This window comes from Mirounga angustirostris, unplaced genomic scaffold (assembly GCF_029215605.1).
Source record: "Mirounga angustirostris isolate CCGP_5_RB_7025 unplaced genomic scaffold, mMirAng1.0.hap1 SCAF_10, whole genome shotgun sequence".
Classification (NCBI taxonomy): domain Eukaryota; kingdom Metazoa; phylum Chordata; class Mammalia; order Carnivora; family Phocidae; genus Mirounga; species Mirounga angustirostris.
Window position 1 is genome coordinate 116,700,664 of NW_026991718.1, and position 23,488 is coordinate 116,724,151.

Genomic DNA, 23,488 nt, shown 5'->3' on the forward strand with positions numbered 1-23,488 from the left:
ATTAAGCAATGAGTGGCGGTTTTACTAACAAGGCTTTAAACAGAATAAAGCACAAACGGTTGCTTATCCACCAGACCAGGGACTCTTGTATCTGTATAATCACGGAAGCTGGTACAGTTGTTGCCCCCACTTTATTGATGAGTAAATGGAGGCTCAGAGAGGGCAGGGTCATATAGTCAATGACTGGAAGAGTTGGAATTTGAACTTTTGTATGTGGACGTCCCTAGTCTGTGTGATCTCTCCAGCCAACTGGGTGGTTTCTGCTCTGTGTTGGGTATGGGTCAGACCATAGTCCCTGCCCTCAGGGTGGGGACAGACTTGCAGTGTGCCTCCATCAGGGGTCTGTCAGGAAGCATGTTCTGGAAGGGGTGGCATTTATTCAGGACCTTGATGAGCAGGGGGGGGGTTGGGAAGCTAGAAATATGGGGCAAGCATTCCTGGCTGGCTTACAGCCTGAGCAAAGGCCCAGGGGGGTTGGTTTGAAAATAACAAACACTTCCACCGCTCAATAATGAAACCATCGTATTGGCCACATCCTCCTGAAGGGCGGGCCTCCTGAGAACCTCAGCCTCGGAGCCAACCCTCAAAACCCGTGGTGGCTCCAGGTGGAAGGCCTCATCTGTGCTTACAGAGCCAAGACTTGTCCCAGTCGCCCCCACCTCCTTCAAGAGAGCGTGTAGGGGTATGAATCCTGGGGGCTCACACATACTAAGTGTAGTATGTGTTTCATCTTCAGGAGAGCCTTCCGAGAGAAGCACGATCTTTAGCCCATATTGCAGATTGGCACACTGAGGCTTAGAGAAACAGCATGCTAACCTTCACATATACAAGAAGTGGCAGAGTTGGGACTTGAACCCAGGTCCATGGATCCAAAGTCGGTTCTTTTAAATCCCTCTGTCCTCCCAGGTCCAGAAGAAGCCCAGAATTTTCCAGTGAAGTCCTAGGGATGAGTGTGCTGAGCTTGTAAATATTTAGCACCTTTCCCCCCCTTATTACCAAGGTGTAACTATTCCCACCAACTATGGCTAATATCAAGCTACCAGTGTGACATCATTGACCTTGGAGTTGGAAAGAGATGAGCACAATTAGCTCCTATAAATGGTAAGAGTCAGTTCCAGCACTCACTGGGTGACTATCCTATTCCGGCTGAGTGTGGCCAGTGAAGGCCTTCAGGAGCGAGTAAGAGAAACTGAGAAACTTGCTCCTTCAGCCAGGGGCCCGCCCAGAATCCCAGGAAGCTGCAGTTCATCTTTAAGTCAGCCTCCCAAACAAGCACAGCTATTCAACCAGCCCAGGCTGGCTTCTGGTGCCGACTCTGCAGCTGACTTGCTCTGGGACTTCAAGCAGCTTCTGCCTCCTCAGGCCTCAGTTTACCGACCATAAGAGCTACCATTAACTGATACCATTAGCTGAGCGTAGCCACCCTCACCCTTGTCCGTTCTGACCTTCTCAGGAGTCCTCTGTGGCCACGTTCACTTCTGTTTTACAGGCGACGCGAGGGGGCTGGGGAAGTCGGTGGGCTTGTACAACGTTCGCCAGGAGGGCAACTAGTCTAGATTTGAACCCAGATCGGGCTGCCCCTAGGCCTTGCTCATTCCTGGTCCCTTGGAGGCTCTCTTGTGCTCTGAGGCCTTTGCCTCCTATACTCTAGGGTTCGCCTCCCAGCTCCTCTCAGGAGGAGAAGCCTAGGCCTGGTGCTGTTGGACCTGGCTGGGCCTTAGTTTCCCATCTGTGAAATGGCAGAACTTTCAGAGAAGGAGAGAGGAAGCAGGTGGTGGTATTTAAAGCTGGTTTCAGACCCACCCTTCCCTATGCCATGATTCCCGGAGGACAAGAGCCACAGTTGGGGTGCAGTTCTGGAGCATGGGCTGGGAGGTGGTGGCGGTAACATTGTTGGCCTAGTGTTTGAGGGAGTCTTTGTGGCATAAAGCAGCGCTTCCTTATTGTCCCCTTTCTCTGCTAAACTCCTTGCCCCCTGCATCCAGATGTAATTTGCCTCTTTATTTACTTGGAAGTGTGATTGCCACTAAATACTGACTTCAGCCCCCTCATAAGCAGGAATATCTAGAACTCAATGACTTCTGATGAGCTGCCTTAGTTACTGTTTTGTTTTTTAAATGCACATTAAAATGAACACATATCGGGGTGCCCGGGTGGCTCAGTTGGCTAAGCATCTGACTTCAGCTCCAGTCATGATCTCAGGGTCCTGGGATTGAGCCCCGAATCTGGCTACCCGCTCAGCAGTGAGTCTGCTTGTCCCTCTCCCTCTGCTCCTCCCCCTCTCCCTGCTCATGCTCTCTCTCTTTCAAATAAATAAAATCTAAAAAAATAACAAAATAAAAAATAAAATAAAATGAACACATATCTATTAAAATAAATGTTGCTCCTCTCCACACTGTTCCCCCTGCCCCAGTCCTTACTTTGGGAAACTCAGGTCAAGGCCAGGGTCCAGGGCCTTGGACCTTCCTTCTCTGTGCCTCAGTTTCTTCATCTGTAAAATGGGGATAATCATCAGTCTGCCCAGCCTAGGTGTTGTAGATCCTAAAGTCTACCTGAGTCATTAGTATGGTGCCTGGCAAAGAGTGAGGGCTTCATGAGTGCTGACATTATTATTATTATTATTATTATTATCATCATCATCATCATCATCGGTCATTGAGAAAGAGGTGAATTGGGGGTAAATAGGGTGGGTGGGCTGCGGGCGGTTAGGGAGGGCATTTTGGCTTGAGGGTATTTTGGGGTCCCACAGGGTGGGGCGCTCTCACGGGGCGGGGTGGGGGCAGGGTTTCTGTGCCTCCGCCCCCTGCCCTGCCCCGCCCGGACCCCGGCTCCAGTGGGGTGGGGGGCCCGCGTGTGGGTCTCTCCTAGGTCACCGGCGGGGAATCCGTCCCCGCACGCTTCCTCGTTCCTCCTCCTCCCGGCGGCCTGCCGGGCCCCTCCTCCCTGCTCGCGCGCTCCCTCCCTCCCTCCTCTTCCCCTCCCCGGGCCGCCTCCTCCTCCTCCTCCTCCTCCTCCTCCCTTTCTCTCTCGATCTGTCTCTCCCGGCCCGGAATCCATTCCGGCCTGGGAGCCGGAGCGGCCAGGCCGCCGTCTGCCCGACCCCCTGGCCGTGCGGCGATCTGTCCTCCCGTGCGTCTGTCTGCCGGTGCGCCCGCCTGCCGACCGGCCCAGGTGAGCGCCCCCCGCCCCTCCGCGGGCCCCCGGTCCCGGCCGGCATGGGGGAGCCCCCGCCCGGGACCACCGTGACGTCGGATCGCCGGGCCGCGGGGCGCTCCTGTCCACCCCTCCAACCTCCACCGCCGGGTCGGGGCCGCGATCCCCGAGCGCCCGGCGGGCGCACGGGGACCTGCCCGGCGCGGCCTTTTGTTGTGATGCCGCGGGGGGAGGGGGCTGGGCGGGGGGCTCCGGGGGGTCCTGTCGGCGCGGGGACCCCCTCCGGCTCACCCTTCCCCTACGAGCCCCCTGGGAGCAGGAGCCGGGCCGAGCCCCCGGGCCAGGTCTAGGCCAAATCTGAAATCTGAGCCTGTCGGCGCCGCCTCTGGCCGCGGCTGCCGGGCCTGGCGCCCCCCCAGCCGGGGATGGGAGGTGGAGAGGGGGCGGGCAGGGTGGGCCTGGGGGCGCCGAGCCAGGGGCGCTGGGCCCGGGCACCAGGACCTCCCTCTCCTCCTGGGGCTTCGGGTAGGGCCTGGTGCCGCCGGTCTGGAAGGGACTGGGCCACACTGTTGGTCCCCACTGCCCCCAGCCCCCAGCCTCGCCCCTGGCAGGCCCAGCCGCCTGCCTGCTCAGAAGTTGGCAAAAGTTTTGGGTTTTCTCCACCAGACCGGGTCAATCTCCCTGCCTGGGCTTCAGCTGGGGGTGAGTTTGAGTGCCAGCGGGGCCAACTACTTGCCTTGCGCTGTGTGGTCAGATGACTGCCTACCCTCTCTGATCTGGGGGTTCTGATCAGCGGCAAGTGGGTCTGGCTGGGACTCCTGGGCTGGTGGAAGGCTGGGGGTGAACAGAAGAGGCTCACCTATGGGGTATCAGGTCTGCCTCTGGGGCCTTCTGACTGGACAGTGGGCAGAACAAGTGAGCTTTGTCCAGGTGGGGTCCCAGAGCTTCAGGACCTCCACCAGGGGGGCAGTGGTCCCTGGGTTACCTGGGGGAAGTCCAGGCCCAGCCACAGTGCCCCTGATATCAGACTTGTTTCAAGAGGCCAGGCTGGTCCTGTTACTGACCCCCTTCTCAACCTCCTGGCTGGGCAGACAAGACACCAAGATTTCTTGTCTCACTGGGTGACCTGGGCCAAGGGACGGCCCCTCCGAGCCCCCACGTGTGGAATGGGGGAATCTCCATGAAGGAGCTTGGTGTGTAGTAGGTGTTCAATAAATGGGCGCTTCACTGGATGAATTGCCTAAAATGGGTGGGGGCTGAGGGTGCTGGTCCTAGTGGGCCTGTGTCCAGAGGAGGATGGATTGGTGTCCGAAAAGCCACCTCATCACCCCTTGAGAAGGAGACAGCTCGAGCATAGTCCTGCCATCCAGCAGCTGTGTGGCCTTAAGCCACTCACTGCTTCCTTGGGCCTTAGTCAGTCTTAAGTATAAAATAGGCCGCATGGAGAAACTGAGGCTCAGGGAGGGGAGTGAGTTGACTAAGCCCGCGCAGTTTGAAGCTGGAATTAGAACCTACACTTCAGAGACCCCAGTCTGGCTGCCTTGCACCCCTCTCCAGTGTTGGGGGAGAGCAGGGGTTTCCCAGTCTGGGACCAGGCACACAACAGTGTCGGAAAAGACTATACTGATTGATGAGTGATTGCATGGAAGCCACGAGGCCCTTTTGGTGGTGTGCTTATGTGGTGTGCCTTGGTGATGTGGTCTTTCCACCCAGGGAAGTGATTTACAATGTGTCACCTCTCTCAGCTGACTGCCTGCCTCGGCCCTCCTGGGCGGCCCCCGGGCTTTTATCCTGAAGGTGCCTGCCAGCATTGCCCTGTCCTCTGTGAGCTGCTTATCTGTTCTTGTTCTTGAAGGCTTAGCTTCAGGCCCACCTCTTCCAGGAAGGCTGCCCGGCTCTGCCTCCTCTCCCCAGCCTCTTCCTGAAGCATGAACTCTCTCCAGCTCACAGCACCGTGCCTGCTTTGGCTTCTTCCCTGATTGTGACCTGGTGGGTGGGGTGTCTGGCTTCCCTAAGCCCCAGGAGCCAGGGAGGAGATGGTTCAGTGACCTGGTGACAGCTACCTCCCGCCAACCCCCTGGTCCTCAGTTGACCCCATTTTCCCAAACCTGCCTAGATGCAAACATCCATGAACCTGTATGAGCATCTGCTCTATACTAGGAGCTTCAGACTCAGGCTGAGCAGTGTGGTGATGGGGTTAGTAGTGGGAGTTATAGGGGGCATCAATCAGGAGGCTTCTAGGAGGTGGTGCTGAGGGAGAGCAAGAAGTTTGCTCAACAAAGAAGGAGGGAGGGTGCTCTTTCTTCCCTTCTATTCAGACACTTCCCAGGGCCCCTGGGGTTGTGGAGCGTGGTCAGCCTGGGTAGGTCCTTGCTGCGGAATTGTGAACAGGTCCCTGGCCTCCCAGATATTTGAATCTAGATGGTGAGCCAAGTAGCAAACAAGTTGCCAAATAAATTAATATATAATCACAGATGCGATAAGGGCTCAGAGAGAGAGGCGTGGGTTGCAGAGGAATCTTGAAGGAAGTATGTAGGAGTTGGCCAGGCATGGAGCTAGGGGAAGGGCTTGCCAGCCAGAGGGAACTGCATGTGCAAAGGCCCTGAGGTGGGGGAGTGTGTGTTGTTATGGCGAAACAATGGGAAAGCCTCTGAGTCTAGAGTGTGGAGAATTAAGGAAAGTGGGTGAGAGGTGAAATGGGTGGTGTTTTGGGGGTTGTTATCAGCAGGGCTGGACCGTATGTAGGCCTTGGGGAGGAGTTCGACCTTCATCTTCACACAAAGGGCTAATCGGTGTCCCCCGTGTGAACAGCCTCATGCTGGAGGCCAGGGGTACAGAGCTGTTCAAGGCACCTGGTAGAAATAGATCTGTGGGCTGGACTCCCAAGTATTCTGTGAGGGCCTAGATCAGGAGTCAAGAGGAGGAGGCATTTGAGTCTGGGCTTTGAAAGTGGAGTAGGAGTTCACTGGCAGGAAGGCAGGAAAAGGGGGGAGCCAGCAGTTGGGGAAGTGCATGCAGGGCGGCTGGAGTCTGGAAGTGGGGTGGGGAGCAGGCAGGGGTCAGCTGGAGCCCAGAGGTATGATAAGGGCTCAGGAGTCAGAGAGGTCTGTGTTTGAGTTCTGACTGTCTGCACTTGTTATGTAGCTTTGGGTCATTCACTGTATCTTTCTGAGACTTTTTTTCTTTGTCTTGAAAATGGAAACAATAGGGGCACCTGGGTGGCTCAGTCGTTAGGCGTCTGCTTTCGGCTCAGGTCGAGATCCCAGGGTCCTGGGATCGAGCCCCACATCGGGCTCCCTGCTCTACGGGGAGCCTGCTTCTCCCTCTCCCACTCCCCTTGCTTGTGTTCCCTCTCTAGCCGTGTCTCTCTCTGTCAAATAAATAAATAAAATCTTTAAAAAAAAAAAAAAAGAAAATGGAGACAATAAATATCTCCCTATCAGGCAGCTGCTTAGGGAAGGGGACATGCCTTGAGCCGTGTTCCACTGGGTGACTTCGTCGGCTGTGTCGCGAAGGCTTTAAGTGGATGAACTCACGGAGCCCGAAGGTGCTGGTCTGGGCAGGAATGGCCTGGGAAAGGCCTCCCGTGTGCTGGGTGATTTGAGTCCTGCTCTGCCCTTGCTGTACAAGGAGGCTCAACTGGGGAGAGCACTACTGGACTAGCTTAGCCCAGCTTCTCGAAAGCCTGCCGTATGTGAGATTGATCCATTTTCCAGATGTAAATACTAAGACCCAGAGAGGAGAAGCCACTTCCTGCCTGGGTTGTGTGGCTCCTACACCCTCTCTCCCCTTGGGTCCCTACAGCCCTTTACTTCCCCCCCCCCAACTGCTCTTACCCCCTTATCTCCACGGTAAACCACTCTGGTTTCCACTCAAGCCACTGGGCGGGGCGGGGGGGCGGGTACTTCCTCTGGGGGCACCTCAGTTTTCTCATCTGTGAAGTGGGATAATAGGAGTCATGCTCCTAGGATGCCCAAGAGGACTGAAATAAAGCATTTAGCACACATTAACCTGATAAATCGGGGTGGGGAAGACCCAGACCCGACTCAAGTCCTTCCTCCTCTGGCAGCGGAATCAGTTTCTGAAGCTGTAAAATGGGCCTGGGGCTTACCCTTAGTAGGGCCAAAGGGAGAGTGGGAGGAGGTTGTACCTGCCTTTACCTGGTGGCTGGCTCTGCATCACAGTTCTGGGAAAGGTAGGCCCGCTGCCTGCTTCCCCTGTGTTCAAGGCCCCGTTCCCACTGTAGGTCCAAAGGAGCCTCGGCCTCTGCACACCTCCCTTGTGAAGATGGAAACAGCCCATGTGGGGCTGTTAGAGACTGTGGGAACGAGTCCTCTGAGTCCCCAGACCTGCTGGGCTGCGAGGCCAGCACAGGCCGACTCCTGGTGCCGGGGGGCGGAAGTTGGGGTTGGGATGGTGTCAGGAAACTCAGCTCCCCTGTCCAGGCCTGATTACCTTCTCTCGGCCCACCCAGATTTGCTGCCCTGCCTTTGACTCTGTCTGATGTGATGTCCTCACGTCATGCCCTCTCCAGCCAGGTCACTGCAAGGTGGCCCATTCCATCCTTTGCCCCGGCATGGGGTGGGCAGAACTTTTGTTCCCACTACACAGGAAAGGAAACTGAGGCTCAGAGGGGACAAGGGTTGGGGCCACCGTCTCCCAGCACAGTAAAGTGTGAGCCCAGACTTCTGGCTTCTGGGTGATTTGTAGCATCCGATTCCCACTGAGTGTGCACCCAGCTTGCCTGAAATCTTTCCCAAGGAATAGGGTTGGTGTGTTGCTGGGGGCAAGTGGTCCCGACTTTCCGGGCTTCTGCTTCTGGCTGGATCTCCATTCGGATCTGGAGTATTGGATCTTGCAGGGAGCCCCCAGCTCCACGGATTGGCATCTCACGGGTGCTCAGTGGATACTCATGGCATTAAGGGAGTGGACGTAGCAAGGCTTTTGGGGCCCATTGGTTCTGGGTTCAAATCTTGACTCTGCCATCTGCTGTGTAGGATTGTGGGAGAACAGTCAGTCGCCTGGGGCCCTAGTATCCCTGTCCTTGATACGGGGAGGACAGTGCCAGGACCAGTGTTGCCAAGGTGATGTGAGGGCCAGAGGGGCTACTGTAGGGCTGCTTTGGCAGAGTCCGCCCACAGCAGGTGCTTCCTGGTTCTGGGGCCTGTGATTATGAAGGCAGTTCCCTGACAAGGCGGGGATTCGGGACCGGAATTGCGGGCCAATTGACTGGGGACTCCCCGGGGCTGAGACGGGATGCCTGTGCCTGGGGCAGGCTTGTCCTACGGGACGTGGCCGAGGGGAAGGTTAACCAGAGACAGTGCTCATGACTGGGTGGACTGGAAACCACCAATGCTCTCCAGCCTCCCTGAGCCCAGCTCCCGCCTCCGCCCACCTGTGACTTGCCCACCTGCGACTTGTCAAGGCCTCCCGGTGCCCTAATCCCCGGCACTCGCGGCCTCCTCACCGAATGGGTCCATCTGTCCGAAGGTGACCACTGATGGAGCCATGGGGGCTTTGCATCTTGGCCTGCCTGGCGCTTTTGGGGAGGTCGCTGAGGCTCAGAGAGGGGCCAGGTGGGCCCGGGGCTCCGCAGCAAGGACTCCTGGAGGTGAGCTCTTCCTCTGCCGCACCCCGGCCGCACCCCCGTTTCTCCTGTACCCAGGCGGCGCTTTAGCCACCTGTCTCCCTGTGAGCCTGGGTTGTCCAGCCTCCGTGGGCCCTCGCTCTCAGTACTTGTCTCAGTGGCTAAGAAGCCTCTGCCTCCAGAAGGCTCATAGGGACCACCCTCTGTGCCCCAGCCTGAGTCCATTTTTCCCTCCTCTGCACCCCGCTGCCCCTTCTCTGCCTTCCCTCATGGCGCTGGCACGTTCTGCCCCAGATGGCAAGTCATAGGATTCTTTTCGCCTCGTAGGCAGTACGGCGGTGACCGTCACTCCACGGGTGCCACACTTGACAGTTTACAAAGCGCTTTCCACAGCCCCCTCTGGGCATCCCCGGCAGGGCCAGGAGGGAGGCAGAACCGTCATAATCATCTTCATTTGGCAGATGAGGAAACGAGGCCCCAAGTCAGGGTCACCCCAGCTGCTCTCTCTGCTTGTGCGGATGGGACCGAACCCCACCCCCACGAGCCCCCAGTCTCCTGAGACAGGAACCCCTCTCTCAGAGCCCCATGAAAGGATTTGGAGGTTCCGAGAGGTGAAGTGACTTGTCTGAGGCCACGTGGCCTGCAAAGCGGGCAGAGCTGGGAGGGTTCCTTCTAGGACTCAGAGAAGGGGCAGGTTGTGCCCACGTTCCCACCCCTTCTGAGTGGAGACCCAGATGCAACCGTGATCCTGAGGGAACGGTGGTGACCAGCCCCTGGGGTTCCTTCAGAAGTCCCCTGGCTCCCTCAGCACATCGTTGGGCCCTGGGTCGGGTCCTCCCAGCATCCTGCAGGGCAGCGGTTCCGGCCCCATTTCACCTCAGACAAGCAAAGAGACTTGCCCAAGGTCACCCAGTGCATAAATTTGGACCCAGGGCCCCGTGAACTCTACAGGCCTGTCCTGCCTTGTCCAGGCCGAGCCCTTCTTTGCCTCCTGTCTGACCCCTGGCCCTCCTCCAGCCCCTCCACGGCATTCCTCTCAGGGCGGTGAGGCCAGGAGACTGCTCTGGGAAGCCCCCCAGCCCCCAGCCCCCAGCCCCAGCCCCAGGGCTTCTCCTCCACCTCTGACTGCTGTCACCCACAAAGCTGTGTGACTTTGGTGAGTCAGTTCACCTCTCTGTCCGTCTGCTTTTCTACCTGAAAAATGGGCCTAATGACAGTATCCACGTCATGGGCTTGTTCTAAGGATCAAGTGAGGTGCACCATGCTTTCAGCAAAGCCAGCATGTCGTGGGCACTCAGTAAATGTTAGCCGCCATTTTGTTATAATTTGTATCAACTTGAAGAGGAAAGGATTGACAATCCCATGCTCCAGATAGGAAAACTGAGACTCAGAGAAAGGAAATAGCATCCACCAGGCCACAGAGGGATGTCACAGGTTCCTGGGGGTTCATCCCACTTTCCAGATGGGGAAACTGTCCCCTCCCAGGACTCAGTTTTCTCATCTGTGCAGTGGGTTTGTGCATATTGTGGGGAAATAGTTCTATCACATCAAACCAATGTGGTTCCTCAGTCAGCAGCCACCTTAGGGTGGGGGTTGGGGGAGATAGGGGCTCCTGTCTAGGCTGGCAGGGGCTGTGCCCTGTGCACTTTGTCCCTGAATTATGCCAAGTTCTCAAGCCTGGGCCTGTCTAGGAGGCTGAACCAGGCCTGGCCAGGCCTTCTGGGTGCCCTGCAGCTACCGGCGCCCAGGTCCCACCACATCACCTGGTTCACCCGCCGCCTCTGCTGTGTGCCCTGGACAGTCGGCTTCTCTTATTGAGCCTCAGTTTCTCATCTATGAGATGGGGGCAGGCGTTTCTCTTCACTGGGCTGTTGGGAGGACTGGATAAGCTCATTTCCCCCCAGATGCCTGCCCACACCAGGCTTAGAGAAAGGCCCCAGCTGGTGGTTACGGTGATGAGGATGGGTAGGATTCTGCCTGGCAAGAAGGGGGAACAGCATTCCAGGCAGAGGACCCACGTGAGCAAAGGCTCAGAGGTAGGACAGTTTAGGGAGCACCCTGTAGTTAGGTGGGGGTAAGTGGGTGTGGACTGCCACCTTCCAGGATTTAGACTGACCCTGAGGGGAGGGGGCAGGGGTCAGCGTGGCTGCGGTGATGTTGACCTTCCTGCCCTCCGAACTTCAGATTTCCTTTCAGAGCCTTGCGACCAGCCACCTGTGCTCCCCACCCCCCTCCCTGCCAGGTGTTCCCGAAGGCCCTGGAACCAGATGAGCCACAGTTCTATTTGGGGACAATTCTGCTGTTCCCGTTTCTCTCCTGTGCCCTAGTTTTAGAAACGACGTGGGTTTGGTTACCAGTTGGCCATTTGCAGAAAGCACCCCCCAACCACCATTCCGCCCATACCTTAGATCTGTGGGCAGCATGGGCAAAATAGGACTCATTATTGCCTCTGGGAGTTGTTCCTGGCCTCTGTCCCTGGATTCTCTGGGTAGAGAGTTGGCAGCTGGACTCTTGATTACCTGCTGCTGGACCCCAAGGGATGCACCCTGGGACCAGCCTGCACTCCGGTGGAGGCGGACACAGAGCCTGATCGTTGCCGTACCACAGGGTAGGCACTGTAGGAACTGTGGCAGCCCATTACAAGGCCAGAAGGGCTTCCTAGAGGAGGTGACACCTGGCTTGGGTCTTAAAGGATGAGCAGGAGCTCACAAGGAAAAAAGAATGGTGAGGGCATGCCAGGAAGAAGGGAGAGCCTGGGTGAAGATCTGGAGGTGGGAACTCACCTGGTGGGTGCAGGCATAGCCTGGGGAGGTGGGGAGTGTCAGCTCAGGTACAAGGTAGTTAGAAGGTGACTAGGTTGACCAGGCAAGGCCTCAGTACCTTGCCAGGCTTTGCTGAGGCCTTCTGCTAAAGTGTGAAGGGAAGACACAGAGAAGGGTCAGACCTGGCTCTCCAGTGCTCAGTTAGTATTGTCAAGTGAAGGTAGCCCAGGGAGGCTGGGGTTCCAGATGGGGATTAAGAGCCCCTATCTGGGGCAGAAGGTAGGGCCTGGTCTGGGGCCTTGGAGGGAGCAGACCAGGGAGGACTTCCTGGAGGAAGCGGTACATGACATTCCTGAAAGGATGGCATAGTTCTCTGTAGGGAGGTGGAGCTTGAACCAGAGCCTGAAGGTGTGGTATGACCAGCTCCTCTTGATGGAGCCCCAAGGAGTGGTAGAGTTTTGACTTGAGAGGTGCTGGTGCCCATCCGTGGAGAGCCCTGAGCACCTGCTCGGGGAGTCTACATGCTGTCCCCGGGGCTGAGGAGAGACTGCTGGGCAGGACTGACTCATTCAGCATTGTGGCTTTGGTGAGGTGGCCCTGGAGAGAAGGTGGGCGCCGGCAAATGGCAGACAAATGGCAGGTCTGGGATTGATGTGGGAGTGGCAAGGTGAGGGGTGGGGGCCTCGGCCCCGTTCTGCCTGCCTGGACATCCTTACCCTGTGGAAGCCCGCCTGGAAGGAAGTGGTGGAGACGTGTTGGGGCCTGGCTGGCCGATTCCGAAGGCGCCTGGGACATGGGCTGGGCATGGGGCAAGTGCTCTGGGTTCAGGGCCTGGCCTCCCTGCCTTGTTGGGTAAACCTTGCCAGGGCAAAGGTCTCCCTGCTTGGGTGCAGGGCTAGACATCGTTGTCCATTTGTGTCTCCAGAAAGGCCACTCGACCCTCTTGAACCCAGACGGTCTGTACTCCAGGCAAGGTTGGTTGAGAACCATGGCTAAAGACTCTGGTGCCAGATGGACAGGGGTTTGAAACCCAGCTTTGTTCTCTGTGGGCCGGGAGACCTCGGCCAAGTACCTTTGTCATTCTGAGCCTCAGTTTCCCCATCTGCAAAATGAGGGTCACCCTAGAGTCTTCTAGGGCTTAATGAGATTTCAGAGGGCTGTGCCCAACACCATGCCAGCCCCTGGGGTCTGGCTTTGGAGCTGTTGGCCTGGCTGACCGGGGTGGTGGGACCTGCTGGGCAGCTGAGGGGTGGCTTCTGGTCTGCCCCAGGCTCAGCACAGACACTGAGGACAAAGCCCCTTTGTGGCGGGACAGATGGAGCCTGGGTGCCCCCCTCTTCGGGGAGCAGAGGGCCGCCTGCCCCTCCTCCTCACCCACTTCCCTGGGCGGGGGAAGGAGCTTCCTCAGACAGAGAAGATGGGAAATGAAAGTCGGGTTGTGCAGGGGGAGAGCTGGGCTGGCTGCAGCCGCGGAGGCCAGAGCCTGGCTGTGAGCTTGGGCGGATCTGTCCCTTCTCTGGGCCACCTTCTCAGGGCCCTGGGCATCCCTGGCAAGTCCCAAGTCCCAAGCCCACTGTTCACTTATCCATCCGTCCAGCCATCCTCCCATCCGTTTGTCCGTCCATCCGTTCAGTAATTACCAGGTATCCGCTCCATGCTAGGTCTTGTGCTTTCGGCCAGTGTCCACTCTGACCGGATAGTAGCCGAGCATCCCAGCTGTTAACTGTTTTGAATATCACACCACCGCAGGGCATTCAGCTGTGAGTGAGACAGGAGTGGTCCCTGTCCGCCTCAGACGCATGTGTCTGCAGAGCTGTGGGCCGTGCTAGGAAGGAGAAGTTGGAGGTCCCCGCTTGGGCTGGGGGAGGTAAGAGAGGCCTTCTGCGAGGAGGTAGCTTTTGAAAGGAGACTCAGAGAGAGGACAGAGCTGGCTGGGTGTGTTGCCATTTGAACAGGTGGCCAGGAAAGGCCCTCTGAGCCCATGACGAAGGAAGTGAAGGAGGGACAGTCTGGGGACAGTGTGCTCTGGGCAGAGGGAGCAGCAGGGACAAAGGCCTGGGCGAGTGTGTGCACTGGGTTCTCAGGGAAAGGGGAAACAGTGGACAGTGCGAGCAGATCAGAAGTGGAGGGGTGGGGCTGGGAGAGTCCTCTGTAGGGCTTGGGAGGCCCCCGTGAGGACTTTGTCCTTTGTGTTGTAGGGGCCTGAAGCTGGAGCGATGGTTAAGACTGACATTCCAGAAAGGCTCTCTGCCCCCAGTTGGCCAGCTTGGAGGAGGAGGCTGGGCCTGGATTAGGGGGTGGCCGTGGTGAGGGGAAGTGGCTTCAGGATGTGTTTGGAGGTGGGACTGACAGGACTTGGAACTGGCAGGAGGAGGAATCATCTTTCCTTCTTGCGCTGCTGGTGATGAGGGGCTGAGTCCCCGCCACAGACCACCGTGGCTTCTGGTTTATGTTCGTTCCCTCCCCCCAGTCCATCTGGAGGCACAAATTCCCAGTGCCTTCTTCACCTTGTCCTGAGGGCTGGACTGAGCCTTCCAGCTGCACACATGAGGTGAAAGTGGCAGGACCCTGCCCATTTTACAGATGAGAAAACCGAGGCTAAGAGTGCTACACCCACAGCCTGGGTTACACAGTGGGACAGGATTGGGGCTTGGCTTCTCAGGACTCAGAGGATCTGTGGATTTAAGGAATATGGACCCTGCCTCCCCAGTTCCAGCTAAAGATTTCTGGGTGTACCTGAGATTTCTGTCCTGCCCTGAGCTATCCTGGGGAGATGGAGGCTGCTCAGTGTGACCTCAGGGGTGGGGTCAGGAGCCTGGACTCTCACTTGCCATGTGACCTGGACCTCAGTTTCCTCTGCGGGGGGTCCCTAGCTCACAGCACGTTGGGAGGACAGGTAAAGTGATGCATGTAAAGTGTCATGCCTGATGCCAGGCATACAGTGAACATTAAGTGATCAGCAGGTAGTTTTAGGATTGCTGTTTCTGTGGGGAGTAAGGACCTGTGTGTAAGTCTGGCCTCTGGCTATGTCCACTCACAGCGCTGGGCTTTGGGGCAGGGCTGCAGGTGCCAAGTGGTCTCTTCTAGATAATTCCACACCAGGGGCCTGAAGGTCCCTGGAATCCATGCCCAGTCCACTTTCCACGTGGGGAAGCTGGCCACGAAGCAGCCATAGGGACAGAGCGGGGTTTTACACCGGGTGGCCTGAGGCCTGCGCCACTCACTTCCGGGCCAGGCCCTTCTCCTTCCCTCTAGGGCTTCTAGGCTGGGGACAGGCGGAGACAGGTCCTAGCGGGAAGGGAGCCTGCACTCTACAGGGCAGGGCAGGGCCTGGAGTCTGGAAGGGGTGTCCCTTTCCTGCCCAGGAAGAAACCTGAGAGGGGCTGGAATGGTTCTGTCTCTATGGGGCGGGGATTAGTGGGAGCTCCGGGGTCCACTTGGCCTCTGCCTTCCCCGGGCTGCGGGTCCTGTCCCCCGGGCTGCGGGTCCTGTCCCCCGCGGCATCCCCGCAGCCCGAGCCCCCGAGCCGCAGTGCCCTGCCCCGCCCCTGCCACACTGGCAGAGCCGGTTTGAGGCCTGTCCGCCCTGAGTGTGTTTGCTCCAGGAACTCGGGCCCAGACATGTTGCGGCGGCCCTGGCCCGTGGATGGCCCCTGGCTCGCTCTTCCCTCCTTGCTCACTCAGCAAACATCCCCTGGTCCCCATTCTGTGCCCGGGCCGTGCCGGGTGGGGCTTGGGGCCTGGAGTTGTGTCCGACTTGCACACTGCCTTGTGTATGTCAGGGAGGTCAGAAGCTCTGCCCCGGGGATGTGTCAGGCAGTGGCCGGGGACAGGGGTGGTCGGGGTGTAGCCTCTGGGGGTGGATAAACCCAGCACCAGGCCTGTACCTCTTCATTGTCCGGGCCCTGGTGGGATCCCGTCATCCTTCCCCCCTCCCCCCATCTCTTCCTCCCTCCTTCCCTCCCTCCCGCATCTCTTCCTCCCTCCTTCCCTCCATTCCCCCATCTCTTCTGCCCTCCTTCGCTCCCTCCCCCATCTCTTCTGCCCTCCTTCGCTCCCTCCCCCATCTCTTCGTCCCTCCTTCGCTCCCTCCCCCTATCTCTTCCTCCCTCCTTCCCTCCATCCCTCCCTCCTTGCCCTGGAGTTTGTGAAGGGTCAAGGGGGGCAGGTGGGGAAGCTTTGGGGGCGGGGACAGTATGTGCCAAGTTTGAAGGCTAGAGGGTGATTACAAGTTGAAGGGAGGGCCGAGGGGGAGGGAGGAAGGAGAAAGCAGCGGGCCTCCATCCTGTGAGCAGCAGGAGATTTCAGGCCATCTTGCCAACCGACCCGCTGTCCCCAACCTCAGGCTCAGATGCCCCCTCTCTCGGGTCTGGCAGAGGCATCCTTTCATGGGTTAAGTGAAGGGAGGGCTGCACGCCCGAGGCCACACATCCAGGGTGGGCCACCTGTGCGTGGGCTTCGTGGTTGGGGGAGGGGGTGGAGCTCAGGGCTGACTGTGTGGAGGGCCCTGGGCCACCAGGTGCGCCTGCCCACCAGGGTCTCTAGAGGGAGTCCCTGCCTGGGTGTGGGTGGGGAGGAGGGGGCACTCTGTGTTCCCAGAGCTGAGGGGCAGACCTGCTGGCAGGGAGCAGCGAACACTGTGAGCCCCTGAGTGCGGTGGGCAGAGGCCTCTGGCTGGCAGTTGTCCCCCCAAGGCCCATCAGCCATCGGCCAGTGGGGGTGGGGCAGCTGGGAGCCCCGAGAGACACGACCTTGGAGAGGCCTGGAGAAAGCAAAACTGTCACCTCAGTGGCCCCAGGGGTGGGGGGTGGGATCGGGAGTGGTGTCTGCTGAGGAACCCTTGGCAAGCCAGGGCCTCTGAGCCCCGAGATGCGGCGTGACTTGCCTGAGATCACACAGCGATTCTGATGGAGGCCTTCCATTCAGCCAGGTGGGACCTGGTTGGGTCCCTGAAACCTGCCTGTCCTGGGCCTAGTGCCTTTTGAGAATCTTCTCTTCAGTCTCGATGCCCACACCCTCATTCAGGGGCCAGACTTGCCTCGCTGTGTGACCCCGGGCCTGGGCGCCCCCACCTCTGAGCCTCAGCTCTTGGTCTGTGAAGGGGGATGATGTCTCACAAAGGCTCCCTGACCCTGGGGCTGTGACCTCCTGGCCTGTGACCTCCTGGCCTGTGAGCCGTCCTGCTCACCCACTGGCCGGGCTGCCTGGTCTAGGCTCTGGGGTAGAGGCCAGAGTAGGGTGGGTGAAACCTCCCAGGCCCGCTGACCTCACTGGCCCCAGGATGCTCCCATGGGCGAGAGGACCTGGCAACTCCCTTCCAGTGACTGACCTCTTGGGCCTTGGGGTGGGGGATGGTGGGAAGTAGGTGTGGGGAAGCTGGAGCCACCCACTGTGTGCCTGTCTTTTTCCCCAATTTTCTGCTGGGGAGACTGAGGCTGCAGGACTTAACACTGACCAGCTCCCTTCCTTTCTCTTAATGATCCTACCTTTAGGCCTTTGCCCAAGCCATCGCTTCTGCCTGGATCATACTTCCCCTCCCTCGTTTCACACACTGCCCAGTCTTTGGACCTCAGCTGCGATGCCCCCTCCTCTGGGAAGTCCACCATGGCTTAGGACCCTTGTTGCCCCTCCAGCCCATGAGAGCTGGAGGTTACTGTGCTCTGACAGGATCGCTGTGGGTGAAGGCTCAGTAACTTTACCCTGCCCCACCCCACACCCTCAGGGGCCTGAGAAAACCTTCATGGCCTCCCCTCTCAGTTTTTCAAGGCTTTCTGATCTAAATTGCCAGACATCCCTCTAGGGCCTCCTTCAGACCTCTTCAGGCCTGGGCCAAAGACCAGCAGTGACCTAGTTAAGCTGGGACCTACACAGTCCAGACCTCTCACTCGATACCCCCCTGCCCATCTGACCTTCCTGCCTCAGGACCTTTGTACATGCTGTGCCAACCTCCTAGACTGCCCTTCCCATGCCTCCTAATAGGTCCAGGGGAGACAGGATGGGCTTTGGTATCACTCGGATCTGTGTTGGCATCTGGGTCTTCACTTCCTGGCTGGGCAGCTTCCTGGAGACTTTATGTCCTCATGTGTGACCCGACTGTGGCCGTGGCTCACTTCAGGGCTGTTGGGAGCATTTGAAGGGGTAGTGTGAACCCGAGGTGGGAGGAAGTGAGGGGGGAAAGTGTGGCCGTCAGCATGCCCCAGTCCATGCCACCAGCTTGCTTTGGAGCTGCCGATAGAACTGAGTCCTACAGAGGGAGCTGAGGTGGCCTTAGACCCTACCAAGAAGAGCCCAGCCAGGGCTCCTTCCTTGGGCCCTTCCCTGTAGGCGGAAGCTCCGAGAGGGAGGGACTTGCCAATTAGCTGCTAAGAGGTGAGATTTTAGTCCCATCATTTAATCAGTGTGTGTCAGTTTCCTCATCTGTAAATGGGGTACTGAGAACGGCACGTAGTAGATCCTAAATACATACTAGCTAATCCTACTGTCATTGTTCATATTCCCCTACTCTGGAGCCAGAGTCTTTTCCATATTCCGAACCACTTGTAGGAAAACACCCCACTTTGACAGGTAATTCTTCTGAGAGTGTGAAAGGAAAGAAGGACTCAGGTGAAGACCCCTGCTTCCATTCGAGTGTGGGAGGCTATAGGGGAGGCAGGAAAGGGATGCAGCCCCCGTCTGTGAAATGGGAGTGTTGGACTGACACCCTCGCCACGCTCCTCCGGCCTCCTCCGTGGACAGGGCGGCGCTGGTGGTCCTGCCCCACAGGGCTGTTGTGAGGAGGGAGGGGGCGGCAGTTGGGGCCCCAGCCTTGGAGGTTCGGAAGGGTCCCATGTTCACTCTCTATGTGGCCTTAGGTTGGCCACGCTGCCTGTCCTGGCCTCTATTTCCCCATATGGCCAGCGGACTGGCCACGGAGCCCTGCTTAGTCCCTGATGTGCGGACTACCTGACAGAGACCAGCTGGGACCAGTGGCCTTGGAGAGAAGGGCTGACGGTGGCCCAGGCCCGGAGCCCCCGGAGCCCCAGCGGGCCTGCTTCTGTCTTGGATGGTGGCCGGGGCAGCTGACTTGGCTTCTCTGAGCCTCCCTCTGTCCCCTCCTCTGCAAGACGGGGCTGATCGTCCCCGCATAGCTGGGTCCTGGTGAGAACCAGAGAGCTAAGCAATAATGGGAACAATCACGTTCACAGTAGTAAGGACCCCATTTATGAAGCGTGGCCCTTGCATTCAGGGCTCTGCATCGGTTAGCTCATTTGCCTTTTGCTGCCTGGGGGTGACCATGGGCTGGTACTGGGGGTGACCATGGGCTGGTACTCCTCCATGGTACTGGAGGAGGCTTTGGTCCATTTACCCAGGGTCCTCCCATGGGCCGCGGCGGGGGACCCCCTAACCACCATGCTGTAGCCCACCTGGCTCAGGCAGGTGCCTGATGGGACCTTTCCAGTCCCTCTCTCCAGAGGCAGGACTGATGGCTACCGATGGGCTGTTTCCCTCCCCACCACCTCCTCCCTCCTCCACCCCAACACATTCCTGATACAACCTTCACCTGCCGCCCATTCTTCCCCAACCCTGGTTGGGTCTCTGTTATCAGGAGACAATCCTGGACTGGCTGAAGAGCTCCCACCTTGGGTCCTTCTGAGGGGGGTTGTGACTGCTGATGTAGGTCCTGTTGGTGGCTCCCTTGGGGGTGGGGCCCTGGCACACGAGGCCACAGAGCCCAGACAGTTCAAGTCGCCTTGCGGTTGCTGCCTCTTATGAGCTCTGTGACCTTAGGCAAGCACTATGACCTCCGTATGCCTCAGTTTTCTCATCTGCAAAACAGGCTGACCACATAGGGCTGCAGTGGGTTCATTGGGATTCATGCATGGAGTGCATTAACCCATCAACCAGCCGTTATCATCTGAGAACCAATTGTCCCTCCTTTCTGTGGGGCCCCCAGTTTAGATGGTGTGTGTCCACCTTCTGAGGGGTACACATCAGGAGGGCCCCCGTGGGCTTTTTCTTCTCCGGGCCTGTGGGGTGAGGGAGAGAGTGGAGCTCTTTTCAGAAGTCGAGAACCTGCTGTGTGACCTTAGGCCACCCCTGTCCTTCTCTGAGCCTCCTTTTCCTGGTCTGCTCTCTGAGCAGTTGGATGTGAGGTTCTGCCCAGTCCCTCCTTGTCCCCATCACTGTACTGTCTGTAAGTCCTCCCTTGGCTGGTGTAGCCACCTGGCTTTTGCCTCTTTCCCACCACAGTGCCTGGCGTATAGCAGGTGCTCAGCTAAGCTTAGTGGAAGGATCCAACGAATGCACAGCAACTGAGAGCATACCCAGGGCTTTCCTATTTCCAGGTCTTTGCGTGCATGGCTCCCTTTGCCAGGAGCACCGTCCCCAGTCATCTCTGCTTGTGGAACTCCTTCGCATCCTTGAAGTCCTTCTCAAATGCCGCCTCTCCCAGCAAGCCTTTCCCAGCTTCTCCCGGTCAGAGAGGATTGCTGGTTCTCTGCACACTTGGTCTGAGGCTCTCTGCTGCCACCTGTTACGATCCAACTTGGTGTACAGGGTGACCTACTGATAAACAACAAGGACTGTGCCCTGAGTGGGCACCAGGCACAGCGGGGAGCCCTGTGCACAGGCTGTCTTTATTTACCCCTCCACAACAACCTTGAAGGTAGATATGATTATTATCCCTCTCTTTGCAGAACCCAGAAGCTCAGAGAAGTGAAGTGACTTTCCCAGGTATGAGAGAGAGAGCACCAGGATTTGAGACCAGGTAAGCCTGTATTTTTTCTTAAAAGGAAAAGAAAAAGCATTAACACACACCACAGTAAAAAAAAAAATTCAAAGTACAAAGGAAGACAGGGAAAAGCCTTTCTTGGACCCAGGTCTCCTTGCCAGAGGCAACCCTTGGGGGGGCGGGTTCTGGTGTGTCCTTCCAGGGAGATGGAGGGACATGTAACACACACACACACACACACACACACGATAGCATGTGGCGTACCCTGTTCTACACCTGACTGTGTTTTCTTGACAGGATACGTTGGGGATCAGTTGCTGTCACTGCTTTCTTTTTCATGGTTGCATAGTATTCATTGTGTGGATGGAGACCATGCCTTATTTCATTAGTGAAGAATACTTTGGTTGTTTCCTGTCTGTTGCTTCTCGCAGGCAGTTCTGTGATGGAGATCCTCAGTCATACACTTAGTATTCACATGGGAGGATTCCTCTAGGATTAATCCCAAACTCCGGGGTCAGAGGGTGTATGCGGTTGTAATTTCGATGGCAACTGTCCGATTGTCCTCCCTGCAGGTTGTGTGGATGCGACCTCGCGCCATACCCCCTGGCTCCCCTCGCTCTCCCCAGTGCGGGTTGCTATAGAATTTCGGGGTCTTTGCCAATCTAATAGTTGAACAGTGGCCCTCTGCTGTAGTGTTTTGTTTTTTTAAAATATCACAGCTTTACTGAGATATAGTTCACATACCAAACAATTCAGCCATTTAAAATGTACTATTTAATGGTTTTTAGTATATTCACAGAGCTGTGTAACTGTCACCACAATCAATTTTAGAACATTTTTATCACCCCCAGAAAGAAGCTGTGTACCCATTAGTCACTCCACTCCCCCTCAGATGTTCTTCCTCTAGCTCTAGGCAACAACCAATCTTTGTTTCTATAGATTTGCCTATTCTGGACCTTTTATATAAAGGAATCATACAGAATGCGGTCTTTTGTGTCTGGCTTCTTTCACTCAGCCTCATGTTTTCAGGGTTCATCCATGTTATAGCATGTCATCAGTACATCATTCCTTTTTCTTGCCAAATAATATTCCATTGTCTGGATATAGTAACTATATTCTATTTGTCCATTCATCAATTGCTGGACATATGGTGGTTTCCATTTTTTGGCTATTATGAATGACGCTGTTATGACTATTCACATACAAGTTTTTATGTGAATGTTTTCTTTTTTCTTGGGTACATACCTAGAGCAGACCTTCTGGATGATATGGAAACTCTATGTTTAATCTTTTGAAGAAATGCCAGGCTGTTTTCCAAAGCAGCAACACCACTGTACGTTCCCACCAGCAATGTATGAGGTTTCCAACAACTTGCTGTTATCTGTCTTTTTAATTATAGCCTTCCTAGTGGGCGTGAAGGGGTGGCTCATTGTGGTTTTGATTTGCATCTCCTTAATGACTAATGAGGTTGAGCATCTTTTTATGAAGTTATTGGCCATTTGTAGTTCTTCTCTGGAGAAATGTCTATTCAAATACTTTGCCCATTTTTCAATTGGGCTGTTTGTCTTTTTGTTGTTGAGTTGTAAGAGTTCTTTATATATCCTAGGTATAGAGCCCTTTATCATCTATATGATTTGCAAATATTTTCTCCCATTCTGTGAATACTTTTTACTCCTTGATGGTGTCCTTTGGACAGAAAGGTTTTTAATTTTGATGGCATCCAATTTATCCATTTTTTTTTCTTTTGTTGCTAATGCCCTGAGTGTCATGTCTAAGAAACCAAGGTGGTGAAATTTATATTTTCTTATAAGAATTTTTTCAGCTTTACTCTGCATACTTAGGTTCATGATCCATTTTGAGTTAATTTTTGGTGTAGGGTTTGAGGAAGGTATCTAGCTTCCTTCTTTTGCATGTGTATATCCAGTGTATGCACCATTTGTTGAAAAGACTGTATTTTCTCCATTGTGTGGTGTTGGCAGTCTTGTCAAAACTTAATTGACTGTATGTAAATGTGAGGGTTTATTTCTGTCCCTCAATTCTGTCCCATTGATTTATACCTCTGTCTTCATGCTAGTACCATGGTGTCATTCATTCATTCATTTATTCATTCATTCATTCATTTAAAGTAATCTCTACTCCCAACTGGGGCTCTAACTCACCATCCCAATGTCAAGAGTTGTGTGCTCTACCAAATCTGAGCCAGCCAGGTGCCCCCATGGTGACTTGATTACCGGAGCTTTTCCCCAAGTTTTGAAATTGAGAGGAGTGAGCCCTCAAGCTTTGTTTCTCTTTTTCAAGATTGTTTTGGCTATTCTGGGTCCCTTGACCTTCCATGTGAATTTTAGGATCAGTTTGTCAATTTTTGCCAAGGAGATAGCTGGGATTTTGATAGGGATTATATTGAGTCTGTAGATGAATTTGGGGAATATTGCCATCTTAGCGATGTTTAGTCTTCCAATCCATGAACGTGGGGTGTCTTTCCATTTATTTAGATTTTCTTTAATTTCTTTTAACAATTTTTGAAGTTTTTTAGAGTGTAAATTTTGCACTTTTTTGGTTACTCTTATTCCTAAGTATTCCTTTGATATTGTAAATTATTTCTTTATTTTTGGATTATTCATTGCTAGTGTTTAGAAATATAATTTAATTTTTATATATTGATCTTATACCTTGCAGTCTTGCTGAACTTGTTTATTAGTTCTGATAATTTTTTAGTGGAATCCTTAGGAATTTCTGTATATAAGATCATGTCATCTGCAAACAGAGATAGCTTTACTTCTTCCTTTCTAATCTGATTGCCTTTTATTTCATCTTCTTCTCTGTTGCCCTGCTTGGAACCTTCAGTACAATGTTAAATAGAAGTTGTAAGAGTGGACATCCTTGTGTTATTCCTGATCTTAGGGGGAAGGCATTCAGCTAGTCACCTTTAAGTATGATGTTAGATAGAGTTTTTCACAGGTGCCCTTTATCAGATTGAGGAAATTCACTTCCAGGGAATTTGTTGAATGTTTTTACCATGAAAGAGTGTTGGATTTTGTTAAATACCTTTTCTGCATCTATTGAGATTACTGTGTGTTTTTTGTCCTTTATTCTATTTGGTATGGTATATTACATTAATCAGTTTTCAGGAAGTTAAGCCAACCTTGTATTCACCTGGTCATGATGTATAATTTTTTTTATATGTTGTTGAATCCAGTTTGCTAGTATTTTGTTGAAGATTTTTATATCTTATATTCATAAGAGATAGCAGTCTGTAGTTTTCTCCTTATTTATTATT

At 55.2% G+C, this 23,488-nt stretch overlaps 1 protein-coding gene across 1 annotated transcript in view; it reads left to right on the plus strand.

The window, feature by feature from the left end:
• The first annotated feature begins 2,981 nt into the window (after positions 1-2,981).
• Positions 2,982-23,488, plus strand: part of SRC (SRC proto-oncogene, non-receptor tyrosine kinase) — a 48,933-nt gene continuing 28,426 nt past the window's right edge. The window contains exons 1-2 of the mRNA XM_045885744.3: positions 2,982-3,171; positions 20,177-20,247. The gene's annotated coding sequence lies outside the window, so the exon portion shown is untranslated. The remainder of the gene's footprint in view (positions 3,172-20,176; positions 20,248-23,488) is intronic.